This window comes from Cupressus sempervirens, chromosome 5, assembly GCF_028749045.1.
Source record: "Cupressus sempervirens isolate cs-2001-9-10 chromosome 5, ASM2874904v1, whole genome shotgun sequence".
Lineage (NCBI taxonomy): Eukaryota > Viridiplantae > Streptophyta > Pinopsida > Cupressales > Cupressaceae > Cupressus > Cupressus sempervirens.
Genome location: NC_143122.1, coordinates 56417602 through 56433210, shown reverse-complemented (window position 1 = coordinate 56433210; position 15609 = coordinate 56417602). Strand labels below are relative to the sequence as shown.

The 15609-nt window shown below is 36.1% G+C and overlaps 1 protein-coding gene across 2 annotated transcripts in view; it reads left to right on the top strand.

The window, feature by feature from the left end:
- Positions 1 to 15609, top strand: part of LOC149554532 (Peptidase S41 family protein) — a 183672-nt gene that overhangs the window by 83891 nt on the left and 84172 nt on the right. The gene's annotated exons all lie outside the window — the stretch shown is intronic.

Here is a 15609-nt window from a genome sequence, read left to right as displayed (position 1 = left end):
ATTCTTGATTTTCTTATGGTGGTATATCTTCTTGGTTGAGGATTATGATTATTTGGTTTTTTTGAGGAGCTCATGATGTGTACTTTGAGTTCTTTAATGGTTTAAAGTCTTCGTTGATTCTCATGGTTAGAGGATGGTTTTTCTTATGATGTCATGGATAACTTGGATAGATGGTTTAGTGGGAGCTTGTGACAATGATGAGGTGGCAGTGCAAGATTAGTTTCTGGTGTGGTTTGTAGCTTCTTGATTTGGAGATATTGGTTTCATTTGGTACTGACACTTGGGTTGTGTGTGTGTAGACTTAGATGATCTTCATTTAGGAGATGGATATTATGATGCCATAGGTGACCCAGTACCATGGTTGAATGGGAGTTGTTGGCATTGATATATTTATTGAGTGTTTGTAGATGTTGGAGGATGTCTTAGATCTTGTTGCTGCACAAGCGTCTTTGATATTTGCATAGTGCACATGGTTCTTCATGGTGTGTGGAGATGGTTGCATCTTGAGGACTCATAGGGTTCTTGGTAAAAGTGTGGTTTATGCTTTCATTTGACATGTTATCCTTGGTATTATGATAGTTTCAGTATTATGTTATGGTTACTCTTGATATGTGTTTATAGTTTTGACATGTTATGGTAGATTCATATGGAGCATGTTGTCTCTTTAGTTAAGATAGTTAGATCATGTTGTCATAAATATGTTGCTGAGGCCATGGTTGGAACTTTAACATTGATCTTGGTCTAGTTTCTTGGTATTGAATACATTGATCATTTGCTAGATACTTCATGATATTGCTATCTTGCATTTGGAGTTGGCATAGATTGATTGGTTACAGGTACTCGTGGATACTTAGAGATGGTGGTGATGCTGATTTCTCTTGATTAGAGAAGTATTTGTTGTGATAGTTGATAGTTTCACTTGCAAGTTCGAATGGCATTCACCTGATATGGACTTGAGAGTAGATTGTTCTTCGATGAGTCTTGGTTGGAGACTTGGATATTTTGATGAGTGTTCTCATCTGCCATCTTGGTCTACTCAACAGTTTACTACTTGAGAGGTATAGCCGTTGGTTCTCTCAAGTTTATTATGTTTATGCTTGTTTTTCATTGATATGAATCTTGAGCTATGGTACATGAGTTAGTTCCTAAATATTCATTTGAGATAAAATTTAGCGTTGGTTATTTCCTTGTGCATATGTTGTTATGCTAGTTGAGTTTGGGAGATGGTTTTACATTGGGCATATTCTTTGGATTAGGAATGGTTATTCTTTGGGTTTATGAATGGTTTACGAGTTTTATCTTCTCGTGAGAAGCTTACATCCATGATTAGTTATATGGTATGGTTTGGGAATTGTTGTGGCTTCTTAGTTGAGGTTTTATGGAGGAGATCAAAGTAGAATAGTTTACATCTAGAGATGTGTGTAAAAGGACATGATACAGGTTATGATTTGCATGGTTTTTCTTTGGTCTTGGTTATCTTCCTGGATGTTCAGTTTCATTTACATTGGATTTGAGATTGATTGAAGATTGTGATAACTAGTTTGTGTTCATATATGTTATGTGAGAGATGACATAGTTGTTCTTTATCTCTTTCCTTTGTTGGTTGTGGAGAACTTGGGAGAGTATTGGAGACTTGTTAGGTGAGTTGTTTTGCAAGTTATTGGTTTATATGATGTGGATGTCCTTGATACTACATGGATTCACTTCTATGAGATGTTGTGAGTGGATTGGTTATAGACTTGCCACTATCTTTTGCAGTGGGAGCTTCTTGGTGTGAATGTGGAAGGCATTGCTCTTGTGATTGTAGGTTACAAATTGAATATCTTGATGATATGAGATTCATTTGGTATACCTTTGGAGGTATGGATAGTTGGATGGGTTGGCACTTTCTATGGGTGTTATTTCAAATGTGGATTTTGACAACTGTAGATGCATGTGATTATCTTTGGATCAGGTGTTTGTGCTTGATATTTTTCAGTTGGTGCAAGATTTTTTGACTTTAATGTGATAGGTTGGATGACTTTTTCTTTGGATGAATTCTATGTATGTCCAGTTGCAGTGGTATAATAGGAGGTAGGATCATTCATGTTTGAGATACTAGATACTTTGATTTTGTTGTGGGTACCAGGATGGAGCACACGGTGTACTTTGATCCATGATGGTGGATGCGCTAGGAAGGATTATTTCCTTGTTCATTTGTGTGGCTACGGATTAACCCTATGCAATGTATACAACAAGTGGGAGATTGTTGAGATTATATGTTGCACACATCGCACAATGTTGTTTATATTGTATTATATTATTTTATTATGAAATGTTACACCTAGGATCACCTAGATGGATGTGCAACATGTAGAGATTCCCATGAAATGTTGTTGATGAGTTGTATTGTAACATTATGATAATATTTGATGTAATCATTTAATATTGGGGAATAATAATTAAATGACTAACATTAAATGTGAGGTAAATGGGTAGGTAGCACATGGTTTTAGCACATGGTATATGTAATACCACTTGGTAGTTTTGTGGGAGATTACTACTTAATAAGCAACTTCAAGGGTAGTTGTAGAGGCACGGGAAAAAAGACAAAAGGCAAGAAATAAAAGTCGAGCAAGACAAGGCTTGACAGGTTAGCCAAGGGAGTATATGTGAAGGTTGGAAGCATAGCATGGGATGTGTGGATTCATGCTTGTTCACATGGATTGCTTGATTTGTTGAGTAACATGGATCTTTTCTGCAAATGTAATAATATGAGCATTGTGATAGGTATGTTCCAAGTGCAGATTTTGATCTCATATAAATATGAGAGGAGAGGAGACATGTCTCCAAGGTTTAATCATCATTTAATTAATACATATATTTCATAATAATAATTAGTATAATATATGTGTGTGTTTGTGTATTATATACTATATATAATAATATATTATTACTTAAATACACTTATATAGAAAATGATGATTTACCAAAAGTAACAATGTATCTCAGATCGAATTTATCAGACCGAAGCTACAACTTTAACACTCCCTCTTAGCTAGGGAGGATTTGTAGAACCTTGTTCTCTCAAGTATATAAAGAGATATCGACTCAGTATGATATTCTTGGAATGACATATATAAGGATATCAACATAAATCCATCAACACAAATATATATATTAATATATATTACATATGGAATTTGCTTCAATTCGCTATGAGTTTAAATTTCTCAACACTCCTTTAACAAGGAGAGAATTTTAGTAGTTATAATACAAGATTTGAATACCCCCTTCAGTGCGGTCTACGATAGATTTCAGTTATGGTGTTTAGCAAGAGCTGGCCTAAAGAACCATAACAAATTGATTTTCAAGGTGTCCAACAAAATTTGGCCCAAAGAACTATGATGAGTTGATTATCAAGGTGTCCGACAAAATTTGGCCCGAAGAACCATGATAAGTTGATTATCAATGTGTCCAGAAAAATCCGTCCCGAAGAACCAAGATAACACTTGTTCCACCACATTTTGGTGTTCAGAGAGAAGTCAACTATTGATAAGATTGTCACCTTACAGTAGCTACCTTCTATTCGTTATCATAACTTACGACAATCCAAGACAACAACTTAAATATAGTCTGTTATGATAATAGGTTCAGTTATTGATAAGATTGTCACCTTTCAGTAGCTTCCCTCTAAATATATACATCAAAGAAAGATCATCACCTTTCATGAAATAATCACAAAAGCATCATGTAGTAACTTACATGGTATCCACCATGAACCAAGTTAGAGGGTGGACCCACCATAGCTGCTACAAGAGGGTGGAACAAGGGTTTTCACCTCAGACTTCTCTGTCATAGAGGAGAGCACATTACAAAAGAATTTCACATAGAACTTCTCATAGAGAAGGTATCATCCACAAAGGATTACATATCAAAATTTCTCCCTCTGAACATCGATCATGGGAAGTCAGGTCCTCTAGTTACTTCCTTAGAAACTCTCTTCACCCAAGAATGCCTGTCAAACTCACTCTGAATTCGATATCAATTCTTCAACCTTCAGTGATAAGTTGTTATTTCTACATGATGTATATAGGGGTAGGCCCATCAAAATCATGTAGTCACATATATGTATATTTTAGACTCCTAAGTATCAATTTTCTAAGCTTCTAGATTACCTTTGAAGAAGTGCCAGACTCCCTCTTAATGAGAGAATACTCATTATCTCAATCATCAAGGATACTTGCTTCAAGAATCTCACTTTATCCAACCTAAGGAATTTTGGATCATTGTTTCTTTGTGTCTACATAGTGTTTAGTGGCATGTGTAAAGTAGCAACCTTCTTTTCTTGCAAGAACATCCCAAACATAAAGGAAAAGATCAAGGCAAATAGCTAGTATGTATAGAAACACAAATAGATAAATGTAATACTCAAATATATAAAATACTTATCTGCACATAGATAGACCATCTTCTCTCTAAAGATGGTTCAACTGGGAATGGAACATTGTTATCATTTTCCCTCCCCACGATGTGAAGTTCCCATTCTATATTTCCATGTGGCTATAATAATGTTTTGGATCATCTCCTGATTAATATAACTTTGCACGAGTCTGCACGAGTCTTTATAACAATTGCACCAATTTGTCAACACAAAAAACATGACTAAGGTACACATAAAATACATTGCCCAACTTCAGTTATGCCCACTCTCGATTTCACATTGATGATAGAAAGCGTCGAAGGATCAATAGGGCCCCATAAAATATGGATTGCAATAAAGTTCTCTCAAGCATATTGAATTATATATCATGCCATCTTATTTTGACAATGGATGGAGAACATGATGCAGGAACATCTTGGGCTTGCTTGCAATCTTGCGTGATTGGACAATTTTTGGCTTAAAGTATACATATGGAGCTTGACATACTCTATAGAGCTTGGCATTGCTTATTGGTTTGGTTGATGCTCGGCTTGGTTTTTTTTTGGCACTCGGCTTGGTCTTGGTTCCTGTTGGTGTCGAGTTGTCTGTAAGCCGACTTTCGGCATTTAATTTATGTATGGGTATTTAATTTATGTTGTAGCCGACTTGTGGCTCAACATATATTTAATGTAAGGGATTCAATTTAGTTTGTAAGGAATTGGCTGACTTGTGGCTTAGTTGGGTATAAGTATAGGGTCTTGTAGAGTCTTTAGGCATGATTATGGTGATCTAGCGTGGAAAAGAGGATGAAGGGTAGATGCGAACTTTGAAGAGCTAGTAGTTGTGGCTTGAGAATCAGAGAATTGCTTGGTGGACCTGAGGGTACAAGTGTGGATTCTTCTTGGTGTTTTTATCCAGCTGTGGATCTGGACTAGCTGGGAATTGAGATTATAAGTTGGATCTTGTGGGATCTTGTAGAACTGGTATTGTAATTATTGTTTGTATTTGGCCCTAACTAGGAAGGCCTTATAGCCCGACACATTGCATGTTATAAGTTATTTTAGGAATAAAGAGTTGTGATTTGGTACCAGATCTTACATTATTGTTGCTTGTTGTTGTGTTTCCACTGTGTGGTTATTTGTTGGGGGTTTGGGCATCTCCTTTGGGGATTCTCTTGCCTTGCACTGTGTTAGGTGGTATCAGAGCAAAGGTTTTCTTGAGCGTGTAGACAAATCGCCAAAGAGGAGGCAATTTGCACCAGGACTTGCAGAGAAGGTTGATCTTGTGGAGCTGATTGATCCTTTGGATTGGTGGATTTGTTGCTTTAGGTTTGCGAAATTTTGGAAGATACCTCCAAGAAGATTGGACCCTAGTGCGATTGATGATCTTAGTGATATCGTGGAAGAAAGGATCTCAAAGAAGGTTAGAGCAGAATTGAGATTTGAGATTGCATTGATGAGGAGTGATATGATTGCTGAAATTGTGAGTGCTTTAAGTGGTGTACCTAGGCATGTGGGTACTGAAGATGGCTATGAGGAAGTTATTGAAGACTTTAAAGTTGTTGGATCTAGTGGTGAGGATAGAACTGATCGTGTGCAGAGACTTATTGGAACTAGGGCTGGTCAGTTTGCTAGACCTGGATCTCAGTTGAAGCTGAAGCATAAGATGGAGGTTTCTAATTTCTCAGGTACTTTGACTCTTGAAGACTTGATTGATTGGATTGGTGAATTGGAAGACTACTTTGAGCTTGAGGATATTGAAGATCCACTCAGAGTGAGGTTGGCACAAACTAAGTTGAAAGGACATGTTGCTCTTTGGTGGAAATAATTGCAAAGAGACAGAGAGGAGGAAGGTGAAGTGAAGATCATTAGAGGGAGGTTGATGGTGACTATGTTGAAGGCTAAGTTCATTCTTGTTGATTATGAACTTGAGTTGTTTAAGAGATTGCAAAATTTGAAACAAAAGTATATGTCTGTGAAAGATTATACTGAGGAGTTCTACAAGTTGACTATTTGATCTGGTCATAAAAAATTGTCAAAGAAAAAGGTAGCTCGATACATTAATGGATTAAGATTCAATATTTAGGATGAGGTTGGTGCTGAATATTTCTTCAGTTGAGGATTTTATCAATATGCTCTGAAGGCAGGAGATAAGTTGAAGAGGAAAAGTCAAGGTAACGCTAGAGGGAAGGAGAAGTAGGATAACTCGGCAAAGGCTAAACTGAGTGCAGAAGGTGAACCAAAACCTGTTGATCAGAAGAGAAGGATAGGTGGAGGTGGGTTTAGTGGTAATTGTTTTAGATGTGGTGAAGGGCATAGATCTTTTGAATGTCCTCATGGTAGGAAAGCTGCTGTTGTGAATGAGGTTGTAGTCCAAAACAGTCAACCTGAGCAAGGAGAGAGTTTACTGGCTCGGCGAGTACTAGTTGGTTAAAGGACTAGTTTGTTCAGGACTCGTAAGTTTGGTGGTAAAGTCTGCAAGGTGATTGTGGATGGTGGTAGTATTGATAACCTTGTTGCTGAAGAGATGGTTCAGAAACTTGGTTTGAAGAGAGTGAGACACCCTTATCCTTATAGGATTGGTTGGTTGCAAGGTGAGCATGCTTTGGAATTGAGGGAGCAATGCCGTGTTGATTTCCAGATTAGGCAGTATAAAGATCAAGTGTTGTGTGACATTGTGGACATGAATAGTTGGCATGTGTTGCTTGGTAGACCTTGGCAGTATGATTGCGGAGCTGTGCATGATTTTCTCAAGAATGTGTTTACTATTGAGAAAGGTGGCAAGAAGTTTTCCCTGATTCATTTGCCAAATAAACAGCTCGGTAGGAGGAACTTGAGTATTGGTAGCCGAGTTGAGTTGAAAGATTTTGATAGGGTTGAAGATAAGCATGGAAAACAGACTTGTGGAACACCGAATATGGATGTCAAGAAGTAGAAGAAGAACAAGGGAAAGAGTGTACAAGTTGAGGACTTGGAGGATATGTATGTGAAGAACCAATTTGAGATTTATGTGCTGAATCTTAGAAGATGTTCTTCCTGCTACTGAGAACATCTTTTCGAACTTGGCGTGTCCGATGCAAAAGCATGCTGGGCTTGCTTGCAATCTTGCATGATCGGAGGATTTTTGGCTTAAAGTATACACTTGGAGCTCATCATACTCTATGGAGTTCGACGGATACTGGGAGCTTAGCATTCTCTATAGAGCTCGGCGAACGCTAAGGGCTTGGCATGCTCTAGGAGCTCAATATTGCTTATGGTTTGGTTGATGCTCGGCTTGGTTTTCTGTGGCACTCAGCTTGGTCTTGGTTCTTGTTGGTGCTGAGTTGTCTATGAGCCAACTTTGGACATTTAATTTATGTATGGGTATTTAATTTGTGTTGTAGCCGACTTGTGGCTCAACATAAAGTTAATGTAAGGGATTTAATTTAGTTTGTAAGGAACTGGGCCGACTTGTGGCTTAGTTGAGTATAAGTAGGGGGTTTGATAGAGTCTTTAGGCATGATTATGATGATCCAGTGTGGAGAAGAGGATGAAGAGTAGATGTGAACCTTGAAGAGCTTGTAGCTGTGGCTTGAGAACCAAAGGATTGCTTAGTGGACCTGAGGGTACAAGTGTGGATTCTTCTTAGTGTTTTTATCCAGTTGTGGATCTGGACTAGCTGGGAATTGCGAATGTAAGTTGGATCTTACAGAATTGATATTGTAATTGTTGTTTGTATTTGGCCCTAATCAGGAAGGCCTTACAGCTTGACACATTGCATGCAATAAATTATTTTAGGAATAGAGAGTTGTGATTTGGTATCAGATCTTTCATTATTGTTGCTTGTTGTTGTGTTTCCACTGTGTGGTTATTTGTTGGGGGTTTGGATATCTCCTTTGGGGATTATCCTACTTTGCACTGTGTCAGAACATAAAAAATTAAAAAATTCCAATAAGATTCATTATGCTAGTAGATTTATTGAATTTCTATGAACTTTTACAATCATGTGTAATGTCCCCATTTTTAGCAGGGTCCTGCAGTTGCCCAGTTCAGTTCACCAATGCGACCCTTGTGTGCTGATAGTGGGATTTGAGGGTTAATTGTGTGGTTATAAGCTTTCCAACAGCCTACGATGTGTTTGACTCCGTTTGAGGGACTTACTATTTATAGTAAGTCAATCTGTTGGTTCCGATGAGCTCAGTTTAGTTAGAGAAGTTGGAGGATGTTCTTAGTTTTTATTTCAAGCTTTCGGTTTGAGCTCCAAGAATCTTGGAGGGAGCGTCTATTTATAGTAAGTCACATCGTCAGGTTCATTCATCATCTTTCATCATCAGGATCACTTTGGTGTTGTCAGATTTCGATTTTGATACTTCTTCAGTTGTTTTCACAAGATGGGTGAATTATTATTATTATTCATCTAAATACGTTGAGGTTGCTATTTTTGTTGGTGTTGTTTGTTGGTCACTTCAGTATCATAGATCATTGGAATTGGGGCAAAAAAATTTAAATCATGGGAACAAGAAATAATGACCTTATGTGTCAAAATATTAAGTTATAGTGGAAAAGGTCATTTTTGGAGCCAAAACCAATTAATAAATTAGATTATAATGACACTACTATATTTTAATGTTTTGTGTGGGAAGCTTCTTAAGTGAAGTTCATTTAGGAAACTTTGTGCCATTTGGAGATTATAAATATGAGCCCATTCGATGAGTAAGGCATCTGATTGAATATTATTTTTCTCTTGTTGTCTTTGTGACACTTCTAAAGTTCTGAAATTTTGTGCACTTGTTAAAGTATAAGGGTTTGGGATCTATAGCTGAAGTATTGTAGATTCAATTCTGAGTTTCCATTTTGAGGATTGCATTTGCAATTGTGCTGAGGTATACAATTGCCTTTTTATCCTACTGTATTAACTGTTGCCAAGGAGAAGTTTAATTTTTCTTGCTACTGGAGATTATTTTGGAATTTGTGAAGGCATTCGGTGGAATTGTTATATCAAATTGTGTGCTGGTTAATTTGGAGTTGGTTGGGCACCATTTATATTTGTTGTCAGGCATTATTTGCTATCTACACTTTGGGAGCAACATATCTGTAGTTGCATTTGTTTGTTGGAGAATTCTTTTATTGTTGTTAGTCTTCATTTCAGAGGGTTTTCAAAGCATGTCTATATGTAAGTTCATGGACTGTAACTTCTAATTTTTTTGGGTATTGGTTTTTTTTTTTTATCAATAAGAGACCGAAGCCAAGATTCATTATTATTATGTGATGTGATTAATTGTTATTATTTATTAAGCTTGTGTAGAGTCGAACCCAAGATCTCTATGATAAGAGGCTTACAATTTACTGTTGTGTTATAGGCTCTTGCCTATTTTTCAGGGTATTGTTGATTTAGATAATAGGAGATATTTTATCAACTGGGTTGTTGATATTTTCTGAAAATACTTAGAATCTAAATTGGTATTAAAATTTGGAATTTTTAGTTGTGTATTTCCTATGTAATTTCCAAATATTTGAGTTCAAATTATTATTGCAATATCTTCTATTTTGTTGCTATATTGTTGTATCAAAAATTGCAAAGTATCAAAAACAAAAAAAGGAATCAATTCTTCATCAGAAACTGTTTGAGAGCCAACAAGGCTCATTACAGTGGTATCAAAGGTTGCTTGCAAAGTGTTTGACGAAATGTCAACCAACTAAATTATAACAGAATTTGGTGTTTGTTGAACTTATAACCGGTTGGGGTTATTACATCATGGTGGTCACAACCTCAATCTTGTTGTCATTTTGTGAAGTGCTAATATTGATGATGAAGTCGTACATGCCATCTCTTTAGAAAACTCAATCATCAAAGTAGGAGTTGGGAGTTGTGAATTCTTATTATTTCCTATTCCTCTATCTTCAAATGTCATTCTAAGCTCGTGTATGAGTCATAGAATTCCCTATCATTCAAATAATGACACTAACTATGTAATTCAACAATTATAGTCTTTTGATTAAGCAATATAATCTCATAGGTGTTAGCAAAACCTAATTACTTATTATCACCTCCGTGTTAGATAACAATATGAGTTTTAGATGTTCACATTCCAAGGGTAGGAATTACTAATATGTGTAGGTTTGTCAAAAAAAATGCATGATTCACACCATTGGAGCTTCCAACCTGACAAATGATAGTGCGAGTTCAAGCTATAAAATCCCTAGGTTGCTGGGTGTAAGTAAGTTGAATCGTTGGAAAACCTAATTATTATGAATTTGGACTTATGAAAACCATAGGCTGGTGAGAAGTCTTATTATGAATCCCATTGTTAGAATTTTATGTGTACGATTAAATTTGTAGGTTTCTCAAGGAGAAAGGGGAAAGATTGCGCAAAGTAAGACATAGTTGTGAATCAGGGTGCCAAATGGAAGTTTGACATACATTACAGAGATTTTGAATGCATGTGTAACATGATGCTCAATGGAAGAGAATCCCATCGCCTATGGATGGCTTAGCTCTGCAAGAATGATAAATCCCAGATTGTTCAAGCGTTTGGCTGTCTCGTGAACAATGGGAAACCATTGAAACCATTGAAGTTCGATGACTCCATTCTCTTCCACTATGCTAATTTAAGGTTGTGATTTCTTTTCTTCAAACCATTGTTATGCTTGGTATATTGTGATATTGCTATCAGGATTTAATTGTGTGATTTTGAGTCAAACTCATTGACCCATATTTCATGAGTAGTGATTCAACATGAATCCATCTCTCATGAGAATAAGTCAAACACTTAGCACTTATTGGATCTAGGTGATGCTCATGCGGGTGAAGAACCTGGACTTTTCGGGAGGTCACCCATCTCAGTACTACTCCAACTTGAGTGCGCTTAACTATGGAGTTTCCTCCATGGTTAAACCCAAAGCTTGCAACCCCATTTGCAAAACCTTCACCAAGTGTTGTGCTTAATGAGTTTGACACAAAATCACACAGTTAAATCATGGTAGCAATATCACAATTTGATTTGTTGTGGAAATTATCTCCTACTTATCAATTGATGAGTTTAAGGGGCTTTCTAATGAATGGTTCATAAAGCACAACACTTGGTCAAGGGGTTGCAAGCTTTGGGTTTAACCATGGAGGAAATTCCATAGTTAAGTGCACTCAGGCTATAGTAGTATTGGGATGGGTGACCTCCTGGGAAGTGTCGGTGCTTCACGCCTGTGAACATCACCTAGACCTAATGAGTGCTAAGTGTTCCATTTATTCTAATGAGAGATGGATTCATGTTGAATCACCACTCATGAAATATGGGTCAATTAGAGTTTGACTCAAAATCACACAGTTAAATCCTAATAGCAATATCACAATTTGACTTGTGGAAATTATCTCCTACTTATCAATTGATGAGCTTAAGGGGCTTTCTAATGAATGGTTCATACGACACAACACTTGGTGAAGGTTTTGCAAATGGGGTTGCAAGGTTTGGGTTTAACCATGGAGGAAACTCCATAGTTAAATGTGCTAAGGCTAGAGTAGTACTGGCATGGGTGACCTCCCGAGAAGTCTCGGTGCTTCACCTCTGTGAGCCACTGAGCATCACCTAGATCCAATGAGTGCTAAGTGTTTCATTTATTCTCATGAGAGATGGATTCATGTTGAATCACTAATGAAATATGGGTCAATGAGTTTGACTCAAAATCACATAGTTAAATCTTGATAGCAATATCACAATTTGACTTGCTGTGGAAATTATCTCCTACTTATCAAATGCTTGGTATAGTTGTCCTGCATTTTGTCACCACAAAATGTTGCTAACAATACAAAACTTTTCCAAGCTAGTTTCGTGTTTCTCTAAGCTTGAATTTGATATTCAATTGCTTAACGTTGATCGATCCATCCATTTCAATTTATATATCAAATTATTTTATTGAAGGTTTTTGTCAAGTCTTTTTCTTTTTTGTTTTCTATCGAGCCTTTGCTTAATTTTTGAAGCTTTCATCGTCATTTTCTTTTCTTTTGAGTTTGCATTTGTTGGTTTTAAGTCCTTTGGTTTTGCTCATGTCATGCCTTTCGGTTTTCCCTTCGATTTGATCTAACCTAGAGATCAATCAGAGTTGTCAATCAACAAATATGCCCGTTTTAGTGCATCAAAAGTGGACCTTTTAGGTGCAACAACACAAATTAAAAATATTATATATTTTTAATATGACTTTCACTTTTTGATAAATATAACTTAAATTCACTTTTTGTTATGTTTTAAGTTACTTTTACTTTAAATTTTTCACTTAAAGCGACTATAGTGAACTTTATGTTATAATTTTGAGTTACTTTTTGATTTTTCACTTAAAGTGACAATATAACTATATAGTTCCAGTTTAATTTTTTAATTTTTAAATCAAATTCTCATTTAAATGTTACTTTTTAAATGATGTTTATATGTTGTATTTTTAAATATGATATATAAATATATTTTATGACCCATTTAGTAACATTTTTATAAAATTAAGTGGATTAAATGACTTCATCAAAAGTGGACATTTTATATGCAATTACATATAAAATCCATCAAAAGTGGACATTTTAGATGTCACTGCATATAAAGTTCAACTTAGTGGACCTTTTTGATGTCATTGCATCAAAAGGTAAGTTTTTATGTCTTTGCATCCAAAATGTGAGATGTAACTTAAAATGTACATTCCCTTCCAAAAGGGGTCCGATTTTGATTGCTTGCACATTTTATAACATGTCATTGACCCAAAAAGGTCTTATTTGCCTTGTTTGCACATTTTAAAAGATGCTCTTGACCCAAAAAGGTCCAATTTTAACTTGAAACATGTTTTGATATATGCAATGCCCTTCAAAAAGTCTGATTTTGAAGAAATGCATGTCTTTGTGCTCCAAGAACCCGATTTTGATTATAAAGAGAGATTTTCGTGATGGATTTGCATGGGATTTTTTTCTATTGGAGGCATTTTTACTTGGCAATGATTTTCCTTGCATAAAAAATGGATCTAACATGCCCAAAAACATTATTTGAAGCTCAAATCTAGGGCACGTTTTTGAAGAAATAAGGAGAAAACATTTTTGAAGCTCAAATACAATTCAATTTGGCTTTATTAGGGGTTACATTGTATGTTGATGCATATTTTGGTGTTTAAACACCAAATCAATTTGGTCTTGTATCTTGGTGAAAAATGTTTTTCACCAAAAACATCCCAAGCACATGCATCCCAAAAATGTTGGATCTTGGAGCAATTTTAGGGAACATTTTGGCATCTTTTAACAACTATTCCTTGTTTGTTGCCCTTTCTCATTCAAATTTGTTAAAGGTTGAAAGATTCAAACTTTTTGGAGAACTTTTCAACATTGGATCATCTTTCTCCTTCATTTTTGGCACTCAATCTTCATGTAAGTGGACTCTTTCTTTCTTGCTATTTATTTGTGCTTATCTTGCTGATTTTATGCACATAATTGCTTGATGATTGCCACTCGTTGAAATCTATGCCAAGGAAAAGGGAATTTTTCCTTTAAAAATGAAGATTTTGATCATTTTCATGTTTTTAGTTCTTTCCCAAGTTTCAATTTCGAATTTGAGTGTTGAAGTGTTTTGCATCTTGGCATGTTCGAGTCACTTTCCAAAGTTATGCTTTTCTTTGTGTTTTTGTGTTTTGTGTTTGCTTGCCGGTTTTCTCTACTTTGGAGAAGTCAGAAGTTCTTTCCCAAGAACTTCTTGTTGTTTCACTTCATGTGAAAGCATCATCACATTCCACATTTCGTTTCCGTGTCACAACACCTCACCTCTCATTCAACGAATGTGATTACATGTTTTTCATCTCATTCACCATTCGCACATGCGTGTAATTTCATTTTCTGCTTCCATTTTCACTCATTTCACTTTCCGCATCCATTCGTGTGACATGATTAGATGAAATGCCTTACGTGTAATTGCATCCAAAAGGTCTGATTTTGATTAAGTCACTTTTTGAAAAGTCAAAAAGATGCTATTTTCATCGCCCATGTACTTTGACTTCCCCTTTTCACCAAAAGTGACTATAAAGCTCGTTATCCCTTTTCCATTTTCCATTTTTTCCCCTCCATATGCATTTGTGCCTTCATGAGCAAATATATGTTTCCACATTTTTTCATGCTTTGTATCTCATCTTCCATCCGCGCTCACATGTGAAGTGCATCCTCCATCTGCATTCGCACCTCATCTCACCTTTCATCTCCCATTACATGTTGCATGTTCATGTACTCATTTTTCATGCAATAATGCCTTGAAAACCCTACGTCACATTTGAAATCAGGAATCTTTATTTGCACACATTTCCATGCGTTCCACCACACATTCTCATTTTATTTCGTATCATTCCATCTTCCATTTTTCCACCTTCATAAGACTTCATTCCGCTTTCCGTTAATTTCATTTTCATCCATTGCATATGCATATGATTTCTTTGAGATCATTTCGTTGGATCTACCAAGTCTCCAATTTGTTTTCAAATCTTTGTTGATCACAAATCAACTTGTATGGCTATTCCATCTGATAATCTATTTATGTTTTGGGATTTTTGTATTGCAGTACATGCACAAGAAATGTCCTCACCATCAAAATCCAAAGGCAAAATGAAATATTAATATGATAAAGAATTGGCTCATATGGCTCCCTTATTGGTCATATTTATTCTAGATAACGTAATGAACATGAAGATTGGTCATGTGGATGTGGCTGATTTTTTGCAAAGAGTTGAAGCTCCAACTGGCCATGAAATGAAGTGTATCAAGAGAAGTAACATTCACCTGCTGTTTACATTTCCTATGGCTGCCATAGAATCTGATTTTGTTTTCAGATGTGCATAGCAGTTTACTCCAAAGACAAAGACTATCAAAGACGTTGATGGCAAGGTTATCATTAGCCTTGGTCCCGAGGTCATTGAACAAATCTTCAAGGTTTCAGATAAAGCAGAATGCGCAAACTTAACCAAGGAATAATCTTTGGCATGCTGGAATGAGCAAAAGGGTGATTATCAAAAGTTTGTCAACCTTTACTGGTTGGACAATAAAATGAACAACTTCTCCAAATGGCCAAAGACCGTTCATCGGTCTAACTTCAAACAAGAATATAAGAATCTTATCATCCTTCTCAGCAGAATTTGTGGCCTTAAAGATTCTAATGATTTCGAGTCATGGATGTATAAGTTCATGTTTCAAATCATGGAGAATAAAGAACACATCTTTTGGGGAGAGCT